This window comes from Rhopilema esculentum, chromosome 9 (assembly GCF_057945365.1).
Source record: "Rhopilema esculentum isolate cy_ngs chromosome 9, ASM5794536v1, whole genome shotgun sequence".
In the NCBI taxonomy this organism is placed as follows: Eukaryota; Metazoa; Cnidaria; class Scyphozoa; order Rhizostomeae; family Rhizostomatidae; genus Rhopilema; species Rhopilema esculentum.
In genome coordinates, this window is record NC_142823.1 from 580,091 (window position 1) to 604,495 (window position 24,405).

At 36.7% G+C, this 24,405-nt stretch overlaps 1 protein-coding gene across 4 annotated transcripts in view; it reads right to left on the reverse strand.

Annotated features, from left to right (window-relative positions):
- The window catches only part of LOC135689267 (uncharacterized), a 39,328-nt gene that overhangs the window by 6,395 nt on the left and 8,528 nt on the right, over positions 1–24,405 (reverse strand). For 2 of the 4 annotated variants that reach the window (XR_010516486.2, XR_010516485.2), the window contains exons 4-10: positions 18,933–19,184; positions 6,946–7,222; positions 5,778–5,966; positions 4,847–5,194; positions 4,279–4,404; positions 2,493–2,765; positions 478–2,197 (exon numbers count right to left, since the gene is read on the reverse strand). The gene's annotated coding sequence lies outside the window, so the exon portion shown is untranslated. The other 2 variants (XR_010516487.2, XM_065206434.2) reach the window with 2 other exon arrangements.

Sequence of the window (24,405 nt, forward strand, 5' to 3'; positions counted from 1 at the left end):
GGCAGACAAACAGCTCGGCCTAATTGAAAAGACTGGAAAGTGATTTTAGTCTCAACAGAAACGTTTCTGTTTTCTTGGACTTTTATACTTCTGTATAATATCACTTAAATGTTCAGGAAAATGAAGTTAAGAATTTATTTGCTTGTTTTGCTTCTTTTGACAACGAAATATCAACATAACCCTACTTGTTACTGTCTACTTAGATTTCCATGTGGAGCGCTCATGAGCCGCACGCTTTAAATCTGTCAGTATCTGTTTCTTTCAATGACGTCACACAATACATTAATTTTGACACTAACCAAGCTTGGTAGAAGAATATTAACAGCTAACGATATGGTTTATGAAAACTATACGAGAATGCGCATTTAACATTTGTTTACACTTTTGTTGAAAATGAACTAGGCTCTACATTTTTCAAGATATTCCAACCAACACCATTAAGACGTCCCTTGTATCGGATTTTGCGAAGTTACTCACCCCTTTCTATTGCTGTGCTTTTGAGATTCAAACTTCCATGGTAAAATGTATTGCAACTTTAATTTTTGCAAAATATTTAACCAATTATCAACTTTAATAGTATTTTTTCAGTAATTCGATGTTTTGCCGAGATTTTAACCACCCGTTGATCTTTGCTCATGCGTAGAACGTAAGACATGCTTGACCGGTCCCGTTGCCTAGAGACAATCTCTTGCTACTCCTTACCTGGACTTTATCGTTATTGCTACGGTCCTATTTTCCAAAACAATGCACAAAAATCACTTGTCTTATCATCGCTTTCGGAAATGCAGTTTTGGAAGATGTTGTCACATATGTGGGTTCGCGAGAGAAGAAACCTCATCACTTCTGTGTACGGCTCTTTCCTTAACTATATCTATAACTTGGTGATAAACGAAGTGAACCCAATTGTAAACTGATAGGCAAAAAAACACAACACCATATTTCATTTAATTAGTATATCTACCTATATTTTTGTAATTTTGTCAAATAAGCATTTACAAATGATACTTCTAGTGTTGACTTTAGTTAAGCCGTAGCTACTAGAAACAGCAATTCGTCAAAGGACCCGTTCACACTACTCCGTTTTCAAATGAAAACGGAGTCAAACTAATCCGTTTTTGCCTTGCGTTCACACTGCTCTGCTATGAAAACATAGTCGTTTGAAAACGCTAATGAAAACGGATTCTTTTGAATACGGCGCATATTGAATACGCTCCGTTTACAGTGTAAACACCAAAAACGGAGAAATTTGAAAACGCTAACAACAGCAACAAAATACGTGCTTTCTAGCACACCAAATCTCACAAATTTCGAAATTGAGAATTCACAATGGACTGGTAGCTGTTACAACAACGTTTTCACGATTTGCTTTTATTTGATTTTATTCAAAATGACACCAATTTGATGAGGATTCGTGAACGCCTCTTTTCAAAAATGAGGCCACCAACAGCATTTTTATTGGATAACTGTGAACGGGCAGCATTTTCTTCAACGAAAACGGAACGAAACGAATACGGAGCAGTGTTAATGTAGCCTAAGTACAATTCATGTAATCCATCTGGGTGCGTGTTGCCCCATGAACTATACAGAATTGCTCGTTAAAATGTTATGTGGAAATAGCGGCAAAGTTTTTCTCAGATGTATAGCAACGAGTGCCCGTCCGGGGCTGCCATTTGAAAATATCTAGCAGTGCTGTTTAATTGTCATTTCTTATGATTTTTACGACTATTTCTAAAACCACATTTCCTTCATAGTAAGTTTTAGTGTTGACAACTTTATCATTGTCTTACATTTCTAACTTTCTGCTGTTATCGATATTTTTCTTTTCTCTCATTATATAATTTTTACAATAGATTCAAAATTATTTACAGTATTCACGTAAAATTCTGTTGAACCTTCTAGCCAGATTTAAAGTTCTCACTGGCTGGCATAACCTAGAGCAATTTTGCTCAAATACTCCATTTGACTACTGAACTGGCCAAATTTGATAACCTATACAATTAAATTATACTATAATCTATGTATTCAAATAAATACTAACAATTTACAGAAAATTGAGCCCATATAAAAGTCCTTTGACAGTATTTTCCAGGACTGATGAATGGTCAAACCCATTATCTTTCAGTATCGTAAGGGAATCCTTATACTTGCTCCACTGCTTCTTCTTCTTGTGTTTTCCACTTAGGAAGTGCTGCCAGTACTAAAGAAGAATTTACAAGGTTTTAGCAATAGAAAGCGATTAAAATCTTGTAAACAAGTTATTAGTTCTGAACCAGCTGTTTAGATTAGGATACTAGGTTATTTATTAAAATTGCCTTCCACACTCGATAAATTCAAAGTTGCAAAGACAAGCGAAGCAGAAGAAAGTATCTTCTAGTTACTTTAAAACTCGACTGAAACACAACTCAAGTTGTCTCTTTCAAACTCTTCCATGTGGTTTAAAAACAAGATTACAGAAAAATGATGCCCTTAAAAGGCACGAAGCACTAACTTACATCGTTTTTGGGATTCCTTTTCTAAACTCTTTTGCCTCAGGTAACCATGGTAACCGCTATCCTGGCTCATTGTCTCTGTCTCTAAAGAGGAAACCTTCAAATTTTGCACAGTCATTCGCAAGTCTCGTCTGAGTTTCAATGCCTCGCTATGACTCTTTAATGTTAGCTGTGTGTCTGTTGACGATGAACTATCTTGTTTACAAACCTCCTCTTTATTAGAACTTGAGACAGCCTCTGAGCACTCACGTGACCAAAGTTTGCCATGCCGAGACTCTGCAACAAAGTAGAATTTCTTTCATTCCCTATTGCAGATACAGCAGAAAGTTCTATCATTGTCCTATGTCATAAAGATTTTTCATCATAATGTCTTCCTTTGATTTTATTTCTTACGTAGTTGGAAGTCAAAACAATTTATTGTAGATGAAATTTATTCTGATGGTATAAATTTGCTCGTTATAGTACCAACATTTCTTGCAATTTTCAGTCTTCTAGTAGCCATAAATAGAGTTCTTTTATAAGTGTCACATGGAAGAGATGGATATTAATTTTAATTAATTATTTTGACCATAGTATCAACAACAAAATTACTTGCACTAGGTGTTGATCGAAAACAAAAGAAACGGTTTATCGCGCATAAAAAAATTAATCGAACTTCTCATGCGCCGAAGTGAATGAACTTATCAAGTATATGAAAGCGCAACGTTTGTATCAATTAAGCACGGCAGATTTTATCAATTAAGTACGGCAAGAGCAGTTTGACACGGCAAGCCTTGCCGAATTCGACGATTGGAGTTCGACTTCGTTTTAAACGTCGAGCCTGTCATGTGTAGCCCGTGCCCCAGACCACAAATGCTGCCATATTTATTGAATGCGCAATATTAATGAATGTCCTGTCCGCAGTTTCCACCTGAATCTGGTGGTAATGTATGCAACCCTCCAAAATTATGCAATTAGCTGAGATTGTCAACGGTTCTGACCTTGCAAGATGTTACACTCGTCATGCACACCATTTTATTTATGCATATTCGTCCTGTTTTGTTTCAGTACAAATTTCTTCAAGGATTCATATTCAAGATTTCAATGGTTTCATTGCATAAATTAATTTCATAAACTAGACCCAGCCCTCTGCTTGGCTGCATATTTGTCAACATTGCACAGTCTATGAATGTAGCAGCATTTGTGGACTGGAGCGCAGGCTAATCGTGTGCCGAGCTAAATGCATAATTTATTTCTCTTCCTAAAACGCCACGGTACAATTATTTTTAGGAAAACGCGCGAAAGAAGAGGGCAAAACAAACACCGCGTCAAATACGGTACAAAAGCAAATGGACTCAGCTGTAGCGAAATTTTCAATGTTTGTTGTTTGTTAGCCATTCTAAATATGTATTTGACGACTCAATGTCTTTCTAGACTTTCCGCAAACATACATTTAATCAACAAGAATTTCGAGTTGTACGCAGCCATCTTAGAAAATTAACCCGTTAAAAATTAAATTAAGATTAAAAACAACGGAATTAAAACACAAATAAAATTAAAAATTTAGGAAATGTGTATGGTTTGCACTGCGCTTTGAAGTTACTTCATGTAAACGACTCGAAGTTTTTAAGCTCGACACATTTGGTTCAACGTCTGAAATAAAAGTCGCTTCAAGGTCGTTCCTGATTCCTACGCAATTGAATTGGCACATGAATTCGTCGTTTCAACAGGGCCTTAATTTGCTGAAATCAAACAGAAAACTGATAGACAAAAGCACTTCTTTTTTATGCAAACAGCTCGAGCTCCCTACCTGAAAATTGTTGTCGTTTGATTGAAGATAATAGGCGATCCTCTGCTTTTTCGGCACCTTCAATGCTTGAATCGTCCGAGTTTTGTTTTGTGGCGTGTTTGTGAGATGATTCAGAGCAGGAATGTTCTGAAATCGAAAAGTTGTTGTAACCAATTGTTCTAAAAATAATTTTACTTCATCGAGTATCCAAGGTATCGTAGAACACAGTCTACGACCTCTTAGGTCCTCTTTTTGATAATATTTAAACAATTTACATACACTTAACGGGCTGCATTATATATTGTTCAACGTTTCAACATCATCAAGACAATATTTCTATACCAGAGATGGTAGCGTTGCAACCATCCTGGTATGAGGTAATTTCTTGATGCTTAAATGAGGTAATTTTTCGGTACTGTTACAATATAAAATATTCCTTTCCTTATAAAATATAGTTACAATATGAACTTGACTTGCTTTTCACAATAACTGAGTACAGCTACCTTTACATTTAGAAATTTCTCGTATTTCTAGATCCGTAATTTCTTAATCTAATATTATGTTTGAAGGATTGTCCACATAAATTTACCTTGAAAAAGATGATCCCTAACCAGCCTAATTTGGTAAGACCGGCAGCGACCCTTGTCACCATCGTCGAATTGCACCTCGTATTCATTCGATCTTATCCCAGTGATAATCCCGGGATAAAGAGACTCTCTATCGTACCATTGTGAGATTACTCGTGCGCCGACTGAAAGTTCGCTCGCTTGCGGCACCACGTCTGGAATTAGACACCCTTGCGATTCCCGCTCATACTTCATCACCTTGCCTTCGTCAACTAGCACTTCGATTACGTCAGTGACAGCGATTACTTTGCCAAGGCAGTATCCTCCAGCTGGCATTTTTGCCCATCCTTTCACGCCAACTTGCAAACATGCTGAAAAAGTATAACTGGATATTAACAATTCATATCCACTGAGATAAAAAAACAGACGTAAGCACGTTAGAAAGTTATAAAAAAGTACACTTGGGACTTTGCTGAATCCTCAGAGGCATACAAATGATTGACAGGATACATTATTAAGATTCAATCATGATTTCGCCAAGCATCTGACGTGCAAGTATCACAATTCCATCAAACTTTAAATCTAGTGGTTGATTCTGCCAACCAAGGTAGCTGAAGTTATTTTTAATATAACCTTTTCAAGGTCTTTGCTCAGGGATAGAAATACTTTAAAATCAGCTCTCCAGCTATCAAATTTAACGATACATCCATTCTTCTAGCTTCAGGTCATTTATATACGTACAAAGTCTATTTTTTAAGCATAGACTTTATAAATTTAATTTTGGCATATCAGCGCATCCAACATTTGATGTTAGCAAATCGTTACTTAAGCAAACATTGTAACTGATACTTCAAAACATTTCTACATTTAATTGTCAAATTCTATATTGCGCGATAAATCAAAAGTCATTCAATCCTCTATTTACATTACACTGCCAAATGCAAAACAACCCACTTGCACATGGTCTTTTCTTTAACATGAAACTAGCATCTTCTTTGAAAGTCGTTGTTCCATCGTAGCGGTCCAGGATCAACTCTTCCGTCTGATTCAAGCGAACGAAATAAGATGGCTTTCCAACTGATTCAAATGCAAAGAACCCAGGGAACCACATGTCAGGCAAAGGAACGAATGTGCTATCTTTATCTAAGATTAAAGTAAAGAATTGAAAGGATTCTGTCTGGTTGATGAAATTCTTTAATTATCTGTTCATAATTTTTGAAACTGACAAAGCGCAATCACCTTGCAATGAATATAATTTTTTCGTCAGATTTCGCCTAGACAGAGCGGCGATTGGCGAATTTTCATTTAATTACAAATTACAATTTACCTTTTTAAATTTCCGATACCAAGTTCCTATGCAAGCTTCTCAAATAATACGCTTTAAAATATTTAAGATTCAAAAAGATGTTCGGTTCACCAGAGATATTATCAATAAGTCTTCCACCACTCGCGAAACCGTTCTGACAGCTGTTTCTTGCAGCTTGTGCGAGCACTGTTTGTTAGGACGAGACAAAGGTGTTCCAATATTTCATTTGTTGCGTCTCAAATATACTGCATCGTTTATTTATCATTCAAAATCCTCCTAAAAATTACAATAATAAACCCATGTGATGTCCATTCATCTTTTCGCTGCAATATTGACGAAGCAATTCATGAAATATGATGTTCGATGATTTCTGTACCACTATGAGAAGTTGAATCTTTATCGTGCTAATTAGAGATAAAGCAAGAATTTCAACAGGGTTTTCTTCGCTCCTTTTCTGATTCTCAATTATGTTAAAACTTAATCTATGAAGTCTTCATGACAGTTTTTATAATCAGGATCATTGTGTGGATAATTTCCGTTCATGATATTGATATAAGCTTAGAAAAGGACCACTGTTTGTTAAGAGTGTAGATTTACGAATTCATATTTACAAATATTTGATGTCATTGATTGAAATTATCACTTTTTCCAAAAGTCTTCCATCTTTTCAACGAAAGCAGAAATTAATGGCAAATTTTGTTTCCCGCATCAACTCTAAAACCATAATTTATTCTCTCAAACATATTGCTCAAAACGCGATTGAGAAATTAAGAAAAATAAATATAAACCAAGTAACGAAAAACGAGGCCAACTCACTGAAGTACGAGTCAGATCCATCTCTTTCAGGTGCTAGCGACTTTCCTTTGGCCCTTAAAAAGAACCCAGATTTATCGATGCACTCGAATGAAATCCCATCGGGTTGGCCTGTCTTGGCAGCAACAATTCTGAACCGCTGTTTCGTTTTCGATCGTTTGCTTTTTGGAAACGTTATTGTTCCATCCGTTGACTGGTCCTTGCTGCTTTGACCGGAGGACCAGTTTGTCATCGATCTTCTTAGCCGCCGACTCAACAGACTTTTCTCACTCATACTGCTCTAAAATAAAAAGGGCAATCGATTGTTTACATATTGTCCAGTTTAATTATAAAGGATACACAGAGTTGCTTAGGCACGTTAAACCTGAAATGCCTCTCTCAAAACAGGTATGTTCTGAAAGTGTTGCAGTTGAGCAGATGCTTTTCTGCCATGGAAAATTAGGCATATGCTGTTCTTGCTGTCAATATTCCTTGTGATTTTAAAAACATTCCCACAATTTAGTCACCATCAACATGGTTCGTTGTTGCAAATTTGAATAATACGAATTTTCACAGTTATTAAAACAAGGCCTGATACAATCACATGGTTTTTTAGGAATGTCAAATTGCATTGGATTTCTTACATTTTTGCAAAAACAATCAAATTTCGTTTCATTGTGCGATTATCGCGACAAGACGACCTACCCGAACATCGCGTTTGGAAATGAAAGATTGTTTTCTCTGCCTGAAGATAAGCTTTTTTATAACAACGAATAGAGTAACCAAGTGTGACGTCATCAAAAGCTTTTCTTAGAATATCTAAAATTTGGCCGCATAATCTGAAAGAATGGCATAAAATACCTCCCATTGTGCAAAAGTAGTTAGTTATGTTCCAAACTGGGCGAGATATGGCCAATGATAGATTTCAAGTTTGCTAACGGATCATTGTAATTCTGGCCTGGTTCATAAAGTTATGAACCAAGACCAAATTACAGAGGTTTGATGAGGCAAGAGCCTGTCCTTATGTGGCCATATCTAAGCCAATTCGTGATACCTTTAACCGATTCTGCATACTAAAAGGTATTTCATGATGCTCTCTTAGGTTCAGGGATCAAAATAAAAACATTTTAAGAAAAGAATTTTATGATGTCATCACTTCGGTAATCTATTGACTTGACCAAAGAAAGTAGTTGCTGCAGTTGCAACAAAAATCACCATGAAAGCAACAAGGACTGAGTGCAAGGGTAAAGCGTTAGGATTAGGCGTTAGGATTAAGCGTAAGGATCAAGTATAAGGATTAGGCGAAGGATTAAGCGTAAGAATTAAGCGGAAGGATTAAGCGTAAGGATCAGGCGTAAGGATTGAGCGTAAGGATTAGGTGTAATGATTAAGCGTAGGTAATAAGCGTAAGGATTAGGCATAACGATTAAGGGCCTGTTTACGTGAAGTGGGCTGGTCCACTGAAGTGGGATAGTTTCCGCAGGTGAAATCGTATTCGCAAGTTTACATGGCGCGATTTATCCCACTAGGTGGGATGGCCACTAATTTGAAAATTGTAAATGAGGTTTTTTTTGCCCCACGGTATTGAATATCAATTTTTCTTAACAATGGCGAATAACAATTGGATTCTTTTCTGACCGTTAAATTATACGTTATGCTCGGATTCTACCCTGGGTACCAGACTCACTATATATGAAATAAAATAGAGAGTCTGGTCTAGTGCGCCCCATTCTCGTTCTGGTGTGCTTATATTAACCAATCAGGAGCGAGTGTACAGATTTCTGTACGTTCAAAGGTCACAGCGAAACAATAAACTTAGCTCTGGTGTAAAACATTGAACAGAACACAACATAAATAAATGCTAGCGACTGTAACGATTTAGTTTGAAGATGCTGTTAAAACTGTACTCAAAGAATATTTTCCGCATGTTGTGGAACTTAACACAGAACAACATTGAAAGCCTTGTTTGTAGAGAGAAGAGACACCTTCGCCATGTTGCCAACTGACTTTGGAAAGTCTCTGATATTTCAGGCAGTGCCTCTCATTGCAAAGAAATTAGGCCTTGTAGTGAAATGCAGTAAATAAGAAACACCGCAAGGCGCCGAGAACAAACAACAACAAACACAAGTAAATCAGTTATGGCTAATATTTTCCCCGGCATACGGGGCTTCGCTTGTCATATTGGCCATATTTGCTGTGGCGAACTTCCAACGTGATGATTCTAACCGCCGCGGTGTCCAAGCGCGCTGCCTTCACAGTGAGGAAGTAGACTGAAAGTACACTTAATTTATGTGGAAAATTACAAAAGTCTTATTTTAAGTTGTATGCGAAATTTAACAATGATTAACATTTAGTAACTGCATTGTGCTAACTTTAATTTCATGCTTCGCATATGCTTTTTGCTGCCAAGGCGTTTTACACCTGATTTGATTGGAATCTTGAGGCAGAAAAGTCTGTTATCACTGTATTAATAATGTCAACTTTACAGAACTATATAAAATACATTGGCTTTAAGATTTCCCGAAACTCCTCCGACTACTGAGTATCTTTGTTATTTATCCGACAGTCTTGTTTCACAGGCCTAGTCTGTTAAATAGACTTCAGTTCTTTCAAGTAAGTTCACCCGAACGAGAATAGGGCGCACTAGACCAGACTCTCTATTATTTTATATAGTGAGTCTGGTACCCAGGGTAGCTCGGATTCGTACTTCAGTTATACGGAATTCTTATTTTGTGTTCGATCTATCAAAAGTATGCGATCGACATGTTAGGATCATTTCAATTGCGGAAACGTTTGAATTCTTTAGGTTTATGTACGCTTTTACTACGGTTTTAGCAGAAGAGCCCAAACTGTTGCTTCCGATTCATACGACGGAATGATTTGGTTTAGTTTGGCGCGAACTTCCTCTACGCAGGCGCATTTGCTTTCAGTGAGTGGGCTAGCCCACCTTATTGCGTTTACATGGATAATTTTTTCCCACCTGACGCGGGTCCCACCTGTCTTTCTCGCAGATCTCATCTAAGCGGGCTGGCCCACTCTGGCAAATACAGAGAACAAAGGAATTTATAGAAAGCACGGACCCCATTCGAGGAAACCAGCCCATTTAAGTGGGCTAGCCCACCTCATGTGAACAGGCCCTAAGCATAAGAATTAAAGGGGCCGTGTCACAAGGGACATCCCGCGTGGCAACACGCCGGTTTGCGAAAGTTGTTTTGTTGAAACAACCTGCGTTCAATAGGAATACCACTATGAAATAAAACAGTTTTTTTGTATCTTTGCTCATTGTGCGAACCTTTTGCATTTTTGGATGTTTTATGAAAGGAAGCGAATAATAAAGGCTCTTTCTTCAATCTTATCACCATATTTCTGTAGATAAAGGATGGCGATACAAAAAACAAAGGCCACTTTTACGGCTAGGATACCGCAACTCGCAGGGAGTTGTTTATAAAAATTGGCCGAAATGACACTAAAAAACCTACCATCCTGATGTAAATTATGAGCGAAAAAGCATTATTAAAGTTTGCAGGACAAATTTGGAGTAATCATTTTGTTTGTAAAGTGTATAATTCCATTTAAATTCCCCAAAAGAGAAACGGAATATCTTCGCCATGATTGAATGAAGCTTCATTTCCTTAGCCTAAAACAAATTAGCATACACTTTTCGTTTCGATAGTCGGTACATATGCTGAAATATAGCAATTTTCCATTCCATGTTCGGTTAATGCGTTCAGAATATACAATTTATCGAGCTTGTCGATGCACCGGAGCACCATCCGCAATTATCCCGGCTAAAAACGCACAATGTCCCGTGTATTTGGTTGTTTTCAAAACCGTGACACAGCCTCTTTAAGCGTAAGGATTAAGCGTGAGCATTAAGAGTAAGGATTAAGAGTAAGGATTTAAAGCTAGAAATATTATTATTGTAATTTTATTTAGATATAAAAAGTAGATACGTGAATTATAGAAAGTTAAAGGCTAGAAGTATATTAAGTTTAGAATGATAAAATTTCTAATGAATGATTATAAAGTCGGCATAAGATGCAAAGGCAGTCAATGACATTCGAAGTCTCTCAGAGAAGCAATGATTGTTGCTCAAAGAACCTTAAGTGTTTAATTGCTTTTTATTTCGGAGGTAGAAATAAGGGTTAGGAATTTAGTCTCTTTTAGTGAAATCTTGCTGTCAATATAACCTTCACGTTTTTCACATATATAGCCAGAGACCGCGCACCAGTCTAAAAAGTTGTTCAGGCCACGCCCTTCTCAGCCTCTCTCCCCCCCTACTTTTAGACTGGTGCGCGGTACCTGGCTATATAACTATATTTTCATTCAACAAAGGCTCATATAGTTTAGATAAGAATTATCAGTGCCTGGACAGCCAATGAACAACAACACCACACAAACTACACTACTACAACACATCTACATCTAACTCTATAAAACATTTTAACGAAAATATTAAACAAGCAATAAATCCTCGATACATTGATAGAATTTTAATCGCTTGCTTAACACTCCTAACTTCTTCGTTTTTTCTAAATATATTAAATCCACCATTTTAGATAAGTGTCGTTGTCAAACTTTCAAAATTTCGATTTGATTCAAACGGATTATACAACAGGGCCAGATCTTGATATGGGTCTAATAAAAAACAATTTAGCATTCAGCTAAGCCAAGTTAAAGATTGAAATCGCAACTAAATCTCAAGGTGATGAACATTTGGGAACTTCCTATCTTCATTCAAAATTGATGATCATGACCAAAACAAGAAGAGCCGCAGCTGTGACAAAATTGTGCAGGCTTTTCCGAGGAATAGATTGATCGTAATCTTGTTTTTATCATAAAAAATTTAAAATTTCAGCTTGACGTTTCAGTGGTCTTCTTGCCATTTTCAAAAACATAAGTTTATATTTCTGCATGAGTGGCCATCTGAAATCCTTTCTAAGATGTTTGGAATGCGCTTACAAAATCTTAAACATGTACACAAAGTTCCTTATTTTTCCCGTTCGATATCTTATAGGCATTGTTTTGTACATACAAGAGAAGGAGCCCCCGTCATAGAGTCAAAGAGCGTGCGCATGGAGCTTGATCATCTTTACGTGGCTCCTTGACTCTGACGGGGGGCTGCCTTACACATTAGAAGAACTTCGCTCGTTTCTTCCTAACATGTTTTAAATGAGAATCCGAAGACGCAACAATGATAACGCTGAAGCAACCGACACCGGAGAAGGGGCAAAATTAATAGCCTATCCAATCCCTAGAGCTGTCAGGTTTTTGAACATAACAGCGATCAAAATATTCTTTGCAGGAAGTGCAGCAAATTTGCAATATGTAAAAGGCAATTATTTTCAAAACTTTTAAATTTGCTAAGAACCTTGTAATGTTGTATCCGAAATGTTGATATGCAGGTTATCTTTTAAAGGTACAACACCAGTCATAACACGGCGCAATATTGCAGGCGAAGGCAAATTTACCAACAAAGGATCACATTTGAGACAAGTAATAAATATGAACTATAAAGTGAATAACGCAGGTGTTAATTACAAAATCTAGGACGTAATTCGGCGTAGGGAGTAAGATAATGTGTTTATACTAGGTAACAAATTATATCTTATGTAAGAAAGCAAAATATCAAGTGACACAACGCTGTAGACAATGCAGGTTGAAAATTGAGAAAAAACTCAAATACTACATGATAGTACGTAGCACGAAATTGCAGATTACAATATTTCTTAAGAATGACTGCACCCCGTTTAATGATAACTGCAAACAGCAGTAGTACCTTACACAACGCTGACAGTAAGGCACGCTAGCAAGTAATACAGTGCAGTGAGTAGTTCCTTACACAACGCTGACAGCAAGGCACGCTAGCAAGTGATACAGTGCAGTGAGTAGTTCATTATACAACGCTGACAGTAAGGCACGCTAGCAAGTGATACAGTGCAGTGAGTAGTTCATTACACAACGCTGACAGTAAGGCACCCTAGCATGTAATACAGTGCAGTGAGTAGTTCCTTACACAACGCTGACAGTAAGGCACCCTAGCATGTAATACAGTGCAGTGAGTAGTTCCTTACAGAACGCTGAATGTAAGACACCTTATTAAGTAACACAGTGCAGTGAGTAGTTCTTTACACAACGCTGACAGTAAGGCACCCTAGTAAGTGCAGCGTTGTTAGTTTCAGATGCTGCAGAGATATTTTCGAATATATAGAAAGGTTGAGCTAAATTAACAACTGCATCATGCTGATATTGGGATACCTCTTTACAAAAAGATTCACAAAACTTTCTGTTTACAAAAAAAATCAGGAATCCAACTCGCCTATGAATTAAGATGGTTTGCAAAACAACTCTTGCAAACGAAGTGCTATCCTTAGTAGCCATCGTCAATAGCAGAATACCAAGTTTTATTTATCTCGTGTTTGCTTAACTTAACATTTTTAATTCGGTTTCACAGAATTTTGCCAACTATAGGATCTGGAAAAGTCTATGGTCTGATCTCCTCCTAGCAGGGAAGCTTTGAGTACGATAATTTACAAGAAATAGTAACATATTTCCCTGACATTAAAAGATGCCTGATATTTTGGTAGATCGTAAAATGGATTATTGCTTGTTTACGATTCTTTGTTTCTCGCCTTTTGCTTTTTACTAAAAATGAGCAAAACTGTGCAAAAAAGTCATTTCAGCAAAGAAGTTGAATGATCTTTTTTGAAATTGCTTCAATTTCCGCTTTCATCAGTATTTAACTCTCAATCAACTTATCGTGCGATCTCGCAATAGGTGCTGCTAGTGTAAAATATCGTTCCGACTCAAGCCTATGTTACAAAGTAGTCTTGATATCTTAGAAGAGTGATGAAATTTTATCTATTCTTGCGCAAATCTCAACTCCTTTTCTGCTGCATCAGAAACTTATCCGCAAGCTTGTACTGCTCTAAGGCAATGAGACTGTATAACAGACGGGCAAACAGTAATCCTTATAAACATACAAATATTGTCTTGATGTCAGAAAAAGGATAAGTGCGAAAGCATCGCTAGAGGCACGAGATGTTTGCACTTTACGATCGACAAAATCCTAAATACTGACTTTATTGAAAGAATCATTTTATCAAGTTTGTCGACAGGAGGGAATCACGATATCTGTCTAGATCAAGAAGCTGTTTCGAAGAGCAGTTTTTTCAAAGTATTTCCGACATCAGCTATTTATCAATTTTAAAAAAGACGAAATTACTTTACCTCTACGGAATCCGAAGGCCAGCTGAACTCCTTCATCATTCTCAGCTTTATAGAGGCAAACATTTTGAAAAATGGAAATCGTTCTTATGCTCCTTTGCGGAAGATTATCAGGCTGACTAGGCGATCAAAGTGAAAGTGTTATCTTAAAAGTCGTTGGCAGGTCGCTATGGGATGGACTCACACTGGTTTTCCAATTAAAGATGAAAAGAGGAGATTAGAAAAGAGGCTGAAAACAATAAGAGACAGAATTAAAAGTATAAGAATATTGCTGTTTACTTAAAAAACGAGATCTCCTTTGCAAAGTAGATAATGCTAGAGTGTAATAGATTTAGCATTTTGGCAATTACAGTTTTTTATGTAAAAAGACGAAAGACTTCTTCCATGCTGATAATTGAAAAGATGAAATCCCTTAAAAATGAAGTCGGGTCGATTTCATTATTTACACGCAGGTTAATTGATCTTATCAGCGCTAAAAAATGGTTCAAATCTGACTTGAGCAGCGTTGGGTCACCAGAGGTCATCCCGTATCTCATCTCGTATCTTGAGATCCCGTACAATGCATATTTTCTGCTGAAATAGCAAGAAACGAACGGATTTGTAAAGCAAAAATGCAGTTGAAAAGAAAACATATGCTTGGACTTAGCTACATTGGGAACTTTCAAAAACCATAAAAGTTTGTTTAGTTTTTATCAGTGTTATAAACGAAGTGTTATATTTCCTTCTTCAGAGGACATCTCGTTTTTAAGTGTTATCAACGATGTGCAACATTTCAGATTTTGTTGCCAGTTTTGTTGAATTTTAGCCATTCAAACTGTGTTGCATTAATCTTTGATGTATACTTCATGGGGCTATGTCATTTGGTAAAACAAGTTTGGCTGCATGGATTCAAAAAGGCTAAGATCATAGCTCGTTTTCTTCTTCCCAAAGTACAGCTAATTGAGATTACCCTGAAGTTTTATTTTTGAAAGCAGTCATTGTATTTTTATTGTTCATTCCAACAAAAATTTGCGAAGATTAGTTTAGTCTGATTTCTCGGTATAACCAATTAGCTGCAAAATATTACAGTTTTCTTGTCTTATTGACGAATAAGGATTCGAATTAAATTTTTGTAAGTTTTGATTCTGACGGTTAATCAGTATTTAGGTTAATCAGCTCTGTTTTTAGCGAATTCCCTCTCTCAACGAAAATCTAAACTTTTTTCTTAATAGTCTCTATGTAGAAGATGGCATGAAGCAAAAGGAACAAACTCACGATTTTTTGCTAAGATTTTTGAATTTATAGTGATCAAGTGGGAATGATGATCAGCAAAACAACCAAACAGCACATTAAATTAAAAATTGATTTTCTCGGGGCTACAGCTGACGATATTGAAAAAGAAATTTCATTGTTCTTGATGAGAACAAGAGCAGATTTAGAGATTATCGACATTCTATGATCGTCTTTGCCTATTCCGGTCACATTATTTCCACCAGCCATTAAAAATTGCATAGGTCGCACGATCCTGGGCTTCAAAAAGCTTAAGATATCTATTTCAAAGAACACCAACCATGTTTTCGGCGAAATAAGATTTTTAAGCAACAACAACAAAGACATGCCGAACTTCGAAGCAGAGTCCGACCAACATAAAATGGATGTCCTTGTTGCAGGCATTGGTTATAGGTTAGGTGAAAGGGTGCCACACTGTTCAATAACTTTGAGTTTGTCACCTCCTGCAAGAACCGTCTAGATTCCAACTTTACTTTATATTTCCCTAAAGCTTTAAACTTCAAAGATATGTTTACATCAATAATCAAATTCATTGCTATGGTGCACTCCATTCCTGCCTATTAAAATGCTTGTGTATTCTCAAATTTTTCAAAGCCATTTGGCCACGTTGCATTACCGCGTATCTCAGGAACGCCTTTTCTTGTCAAATCTGGGGATCTGCACCAAAAACCCTACTAAACTTCACCCTCCCCTCAACAAACTTCATTAGCTTCTTTCTTTGCTTTCTAAAAACTTTGATAGCAAAGCAAATTTCACTGAATAACAAAATCATAAGTGCTAATATATCAACTCAAAATGACAAGAGTCTCAACGATACATGACATCTGTCAATTTGATACTTAGGCACGCTGATAGACATTGATACAATCTGAAATAATGTGAATTACTGTGACCGTGATTAGGCTTCTATCATTCCTGTGTGGCAGTTTATCGAGTTGGCAAATGCTAATGCGAAAGCATTTATCAGCTTGAAATATCTAATAAAAACCGATATCAAAGTTACAAAAGTTTTGCCAATATTGAAGTTATTTTCTATCAATTGCTTCAAGTTACTGTTTATTCATTTCAAGTTGGCAATATGAAAACATATCCATTAATATTCTAACTCGCGTAATCGACTGACTTCGATATTTTGAGACCCTTGTTGTTTATATCTATGAAGAGAAAGACACTTTGTTTTATGAAATCTGGACCAATACTGTTTACTACACTGACAAGTCTTAGGTGTTTAAGTGCTACAAAACTCACTTACCCATTGAGAATGTTTTTAATAATCGAAATTATGGTTTTTCGCAAAAGCTCTTCAAAATGAAAAAATCAAGTAGTTTACTGTAGCGTCGAATATCATTCTGAGGCTTGTTATTTTAAAATCATCAAATACACACTATTCAATTTCAAAGATAACAAAGTTGAACCTGCCAAAACAAATTGATATAGAGATCTGATAACGGGGGTTTCGACATCACAGTATAAACCCATACAGTTGATCCTAACAGTACGTAAGCCTTAGTAGATTGTTCTATAATTGCGCTTAATGACATTTAGAAACACCAATCTAGAGCCTGTTACATCCGTGAAAGAAAAGTGTATGAAGAACATTGACTCAAGAATGAACATAGACTAAGTAGATTCTGGCATGATGCATAAAATGCGATCTGCCGAACTGTAACTTCACTAATTCATTCACATTACGCAAATTCACTAAGGATCAACCTATTGTAAAATTTTCTCCTTTTCTATCTATCGTAGTTTGGAATGAGCGCACGCAAAAATTTGCCTTAATTTAGCGCAGTTTTTATTTTGCGTATAAACAATTACTTTCTAGAAACGATTTTTATATTTTTAGTCTATTTATTTAACTTTTGATTGTCAAAGACCTTATAGGGGTAATTAATATATTCCCACTTACTTCGCAAAATGACACTAGATATGCAATTTAGCTACTTTGAGCCTACTTTTAATAGATATTTAAATAATTGGTGCCCTGCCAATTTGTCCATTGATTTCAAGCCTGTGTTAGATTTGATTTCTCTATCTTTCTTAGCAAACCCCCTATGGCATAGACCGCTTAATCCAAAAAGCAAGAAGATGATATTTGCATTCTGTATTTGACAACCTGTTACAGGTACTTTTTTCTCTCAATTTCTCCTTATCCGATATCAACCCATTAATAAATGATTTTCACTGGAAATGAACAGAATCCCCTTTGTTGTAGGATGTCCACTCAATGCTTGGTTTTATCTCTTTCTTAACATTCTGTTTATTTTATTGTTGGTCATAGCGTAACCCTTCCTTTCAGGGTCTCGCCTCGACCATGAATGAGACCAAGAGAGCTAGCCCTATCCGTTGCTAAACAAAGCCATGTTCATATTTACAGCTTGCAAACGTTTATTCTAATCACCACGGCTTGAGGTATAACGATGCAACAATTCATTCTAAGTCTTACTTCCAATGTAATCCACCAAATACGTTTCAATTTAAGAGGCGCTGAGCCTTTCATTCAAACTCGGTTTTCGCTAGTTCTCTGGAGATCACATCAGGCCCGAAAAGCGAAGTTAGTACTTAATTTACAACTTAGAGCCATCATGTTCTGTATATAAAAAGCGTGCACAGCTCTTTCTGTACGGCATTGAAAACATTATGACAGACAGGTAAAACAGGAAACTTCATCAAGATTAGGTTTGTATGCTAGAGAAAGCATTTTGACACACTCCACATTTTAACAGCACTTTTTGGAGACTGTGCCGAAGATTCAAATTTGGGAGCTAAAATAGTACATTTTCAAAGCAGCAAGGTTTTAAGAAATGGCATTACTTTAATACAATCTAGAAAATGCTTTGCAATGTGGTAGATACGTTAACACCAATTGTAATGCCATTGTTTTCGAGGAGCTTATTGCTGCAACGATCGTAACTATGTCTTAGCAAAAAATTGTGCTCTAATAAAGAGAACATTCAGTTTGAATGGTAGTGAAAAGTTGGCAATGACTAGCTAAGCATTGGACCTTTGGTATATTTGTCAACCCTACTCAGGTCTTGCTATTTGCAGCTTCACTCATTCATTCCACTTTCTAATCCGTCAGTTACTGTAAATTCTATATTAATTCTTACATAATAATCGTCAGTATGTAGGTTTTGCATTTTAATTACAACTGAACAAGCTTGCAAAACGTTGCATGTTGAATCTAATAATTGCTAAGAATTATCAAAATAAAGAAGCATTGTCTAAGAATATAGATCGTGGCGTTGATGTAGATGAATTTTCAGGAAAATGGTTTGCAGATTGTCTTTTTCCGGAAAATCAAATACCGGTCGGGAACTTTTTAAAAAGAATGTGCTTGTTGCGGTTCTTTTTGGCAACCCTTTTAAAAAAAATTCAAAATCAGCAATGTTGGATATTTTCTGACAAACCGCCAATACACTTCTCTACTCCATTGCAAAAATATCTATCGCTAATTTTTTGCAGACGGAATGTTTATTAACTTATGCTGCAATTAAAGGTATAAAAACGCTTACCCCAAGTCGTTCTAATAGCGACTTCTTCCGTTTGCAGCTCTCCCCTTTCTTCGGCGACCTTTGATGTCGTTCTGGCCATTGCAAAGACAACCTTGAGCCGTCTTTTTCGTCCCTAACGGCCAGTATGTCCGCTGACTGGCTCATGTTGTGTAAATTGCTAAGTGCGTATGAATGAATGCCATCTCCAGGCTGTGGAAATGTGAACTTGCGCTTGCCGTCCTTGGCGAGTACGCCATATGGGCTGCTTGGGCTCTGAAAGCGATATTTACATAAAGATTTTATTCAAAGCATGTGAATCTCTTCTTGTTTTAAACATCAAATCTTGGCTTAATTTGCTTTGACTTGGGCCTAAATGAATTGGCACCAAAAAGCATAAACAAACATCAATCTTAAGATTTTGGGTTCTCAACCAATTGAGTGACTACAGCGAAGAACTGTCGCTCAGTTTTAAACATTACGCTCAAAAGACTTTTCATTTGTTTTTAAGAACTAATTAAATAAAGCCATTGGGCAAAAAACCGCTAGAATGTTTTTGCTTTTTAATGCCGCAATTTCTTTATCTGACAATATCTTCAGTTTTGACGAGAAAGTTGGCTTTCATTGCATCAATTTCACAGCAGTAATTTCAAAAAGCCTTTTTTGCCATCAGAGCTACTCAATTTTCACCATTTCTGTTAATCTCGAAAATCCTGTTTGCCAAAATAGCGATTATTCATAAAAGAAAAACTCACAAAAAGTAACTTTGAAAATACCTTCAAGGTAATGTCGAACTACAATATTACAAACTAGCCATGGCAATTTCGAAGCAAAATTTTATTTACAGAATTTGAATCTCTTTTTTGTTTTAAACATCAAATTTTGGTTTTATTTGCTTTGACGATTATAGTACATTGGAAGATTAACAGAAGACTTTGAAGCAAAAATATGCAGTAGGTATTCAGGTAGAGCTAAAGCGTGTGTTTTTTCACAATAAATATTTTTTATCAAGCAGCAGCAATCATGTCCGTATTTTTGCTTATTTGTAGCTCTAAATTGCATTAAAGAAGCAAGCTTTTACAGCATGCTTAAAGCTTTTTCGTCTGACACTTTTCAGAGTGTAAAACGTCAGAATAAGGGTCCGAGAGCACAAAATGAAAACATATACCCAGTTGTGGGTCGGAATGGGCAATTTAGAAAAACGCAAGCACATGACCGGTATAGTTGTCCATATTTATGATTCTATTTACCCCAATTATTTCAGAACTTCCAATACATCCGCTTTTCAAAATTACCTTCCGGTCTTCTAGCTGTCAATCAGAATTTGGAGGGTAAATATTACTAAAATTTAATTGCCTACGTTTCCTTACGGCATTGAAATTTAGAATTTCCCTTACAGATTTTGAGCATTTTCTCAAAACTGTGAATTTTTTCTTAAAAAATTTCTACGGAAAGGGGGTGGGTTTGAGTCTTTTGCCATTTAGTGGTGTGTCAAAGGCAAGTAAATGAATAAAGGATGTCTGTCGGCAAATAAAGGATGCATCACCCAGTATGTCGACAATTTGGACCTGAAAATTTCCCTTGTGCCCAATAGCTAGCAACGGCCCTGTCTGCTGTATGTGTAGGAAAATAGTTTTGCTATTTACCCTGTGTTCGGGTTTTCACGTAATTTTTCATTGCGTAGTCGATTAAGGTTTTGGTTTAGTGTAATTAAGCCTTAAAATGTATCTTGTGACTTGGTGACGCAGCTTTTCTGTTTACCATATTTTCTAATTGCTTCGATTATAATAATTACACTTTCGTTTGAGCCAACTGACGTAAATTGAATAGAGCATCGTCATTGGTAGTTTATTTTGGATTAATTAGTTTACAGTATATATATAGAACATTGAGATTTTGTTATTGCGTGCGTGCAACTGGGGGTGGTTGTGCGAACCCAGCTGTGATTTGCTGAATGATATGAAATGTGAAAAGCTCAAATGACTTTTTCTTCAGTGTTTTCTCTGGAATACAAAGTTTAAAAAGAATCAGCAAGATAGATCCTGAGAGGTCTAAAAATCTGGTCCACCGAACCTAGATGTATTTGTGTTTCAGTGAATGAACTATGGATGAACTGAAGAAGAAGAGAAACATCAGAGGAGGACATAGAGCTTTTGCAACGCAGTTGATCAGACAGATTGAAGATAGTCTGGAAGATCAATTGAAGTTGAAGCAGCTTGAAATACAGCTAGATGAGAAACTTGAAGTCTTAGGAAAATTGGATGACGAAATTTTGGATCTTGTAAGCGAAATTGATGAAGATGGTTTGGGATGCTTACAAGAAATTTCTGAGGCTGGAGAGATGAAGGAAAAAATAAATCTAGCGCTGCTCAAGTTGAAGAGTTTAGTGAAGAATGAGAAGCAGTTGGAATCGCGGAAGCCTAATTTAACAAGACATGGCTCAGAAGAATCAGTTTATTCTGTAGAAAGTTCAGCGTCGTCAGCAACTCGTAAAGTTCGTGCGAAGCTACCGAAGTTGGAACTGAAAAAATTTAGTGGCCGCCCCCAAGATTGGCAGGAGTTCTGGGATAGTTATAAAAGTGCGGTTTACGAAAACGAAGAGATTTCAAAGATTGACAAGTTTTCGTATTTGAAGCACTATTTGGAAGAACCTGCCAAAAAAGTAATTGCTGGACTTGCTTTGACTGAAAACAATTATGTTATAGCTGTCGATTTGCTTGAACAGAGATTCGCGCGACCAACGACGATAAAAAGGGCACATATCAACGAGCTTCTGAATTTAGATGCGGTTTTTAATGAAAAGCATGTTAAGAAGATGCGAGAACTTTATGATACTATTGAGACACACCATCGTGGATTGAAAGCCCTAGGGGTCGACGAAACATCATACTCGAACATAGTTGTACCTGTTTTAATGGACAAGGTTCCAGAGGCTGTTCGCCTGAACATGATTCGAGGAAGTAAGAATCACCAAGAATGGGATATGGAAGAAATGCTTGTGGCTTTTCGAGAAGAATTGGAGATTCGTGAACAGCATGTTTCGATTTCAATGGCTTTGGGAAATGGAACCGTTTCTGGTAGGACGTCACCAGAACGGCGAAGTGAGATGAAACCGAGGTTTCCTGGTCGAACAACAACAATGAGTGCGTTGTTTACGAAACAAGATGGTGGATTTGCGAGAAGAAAGTTCTGTGTATTTTGTAAAGAAGATCACGAAGAAGCCGATTGTCACAACGTCAGGAACAAGGAAGAAAGGAAGGATCTTGTTTTTAAATATGGACGTTGTCTTTTGTGTTTAAAAAAGGGACACAGAGCTTACCAGTGTCATTCGAAGGAAAAATGTAAGTTGTGTAACAAACGACACCATGTTGCAATTTGTAATGTTGTTGGTAGTCAGCCTAGTGCTAACCAAGCTCGTGTCAAGACTGCTGATACTACTGTTACCACTTCTTGTGTAAGTAATATAGATTCTGGGGGGAGAGCAGTCTTGCAAACCGCCAAGGCCATAGTTACAGGTAACCTAAGGGATGTTAAGGCACGTGTTCTTTTTGACTCAGGTAGTCAGAGGAGTTTTGTAACACGAAGTATGGTAGAAAAACTTGGTTTGAACCCCATTAAGCAAGTGCGCTTAGGTATAAAGACATTCGGATCTCAAAATATGGACGAGAAGATAAGAGATGTGGTCGAGTTAGAGTTGAAAGGAGTTGAAAGTGGAGGGAAAGTGAAAATACAGGCCTTTGTTGTTAATGAAGTTTCAGAAATACGCAATGAACATGTTGAAATATTGAAGTATGATTATAAGCATCTTACTAACTTGTGGTTTTCAGATGTTTGTAGGCACGAAGATTCCCTTATTATAGACATTTTAGTTGGAAGCGATTGGCTTTGGACGCTTCAAGATGGTCGTATAATACGAGGGGAGCCAGGAGAGCCTGTTGCCATTCATACTAAGATTGGATGGGTTATGTCAGGGCCAATAAAGGGTAAGTTAACCGATTTGGCAGAATCTTGTTCTTCAAATTTGGTTGTAAATGGTAATGGTATAACAGTTAATTTGATGCACCAGAATAAGGAACAGGAATTAGAACAAGACATTAAAAAACTGTGGGATCTTGAGACTTTAGGAATTAAAAGGCAAGATAAGGTGCATGAAGAATTTTTGGATAATATAGAGTTTAAAGGAGATAGATACTCAGTTTGTTTGCCTTGGAAAATGGGGCACAAGCCCCTTTCTACTAATTATACTCTTAGTCTCAACAGATTGAAGGGGCAGTTGAAAAAGCTCAAGGAGAAGCCTGCAATAATGGAAACCTATGATGGGATTATAAAGCAACAAGAAAGGGATAGAATCATTGAAGAGGTTACAAGTCTTGAGCCAAGTGAGAAGCTTAGTTATCTGCCACACCATGCCGTTGTACGAAATGATGCAGAAACAACAAAGGTAAGAATAGTATATGATGCCTCTGCAAAAGATAGGAAGTCAGGTACCTCTCTAAATGAGTGTTTACATGTTGGACCACCATTAAATCCACTTTTGTTTGATATCATGATAAGATTCAGAGAAAATAAGATTGCAATAACATCTGATATCGAAAAGGCATTTTTGAATATTGAAGTGGATGAAAAGGATAGAGATTGCTTGAGGTTCTTATGGGTTGATAGTTCTTGTGATAGTGAACCAAACATTAAAGTTTACCGCTTTAATCGTGTTGTTTTTGGAGTAAATAGTTCTCCTTTTTTGTTGAATGCTGTTGTAAGACATCATTTAAGTACTTATGAAACAGCTGATCCAGAGTTCTCAGCAAAATTGTCTAGAAGTTTCTATGTAGATGACCTAGTGTTAGGATGTTATGATGTAGAAAGTGGTAAAGAACTCTATAATAAGGCAAAGAAAAGAATGTTAGAGGCAGGATTTAACTTAAGGAAATGGAAGAGTAATGATCCACAACTTGCTCAATATTTTAAGGTTATGGAAGAAACTGGGAAACATCCTGCAGATGGAGGGGGTGAATGTAGCTATGTAAAGGAAATGCTAGGGAAAGAAATTTCAGACACTAAGAGTAAAGTTTTGGGAATAACATGGGATATGTTGAAGGATAATTTGGAATTTGAGTTGACAAAAATAGAGAGCAGTGTTCCAAATTCACCTGTTACTAAGAGAACCATATTAAGCATGATTTCCAAACTTTTTGACCCTTTAGGACTTGTGAGTCCAATTATTGTAAGTGCAAAGGTTTTGTTTCAGGAATTATGCACCTTGAAGTTAGGATGGGATGATGAAGTACCAGTAGAAATGCTCAATAAATGGAATAAATTTGTATGTGATTTAAGTTCAGTGGGTGTTATTTCCTTACCAAGATGTTTATATGAAAAAAGTACAGATAAGGTAAATAAGTGTTATTTACATGGGTTTGCAGATGCCAGTAAGAAGGCTTACTGTGCAATGGTTTATTTAGTATACGAGACTGATACTGGAATGCATTCAAGATTGATTTGT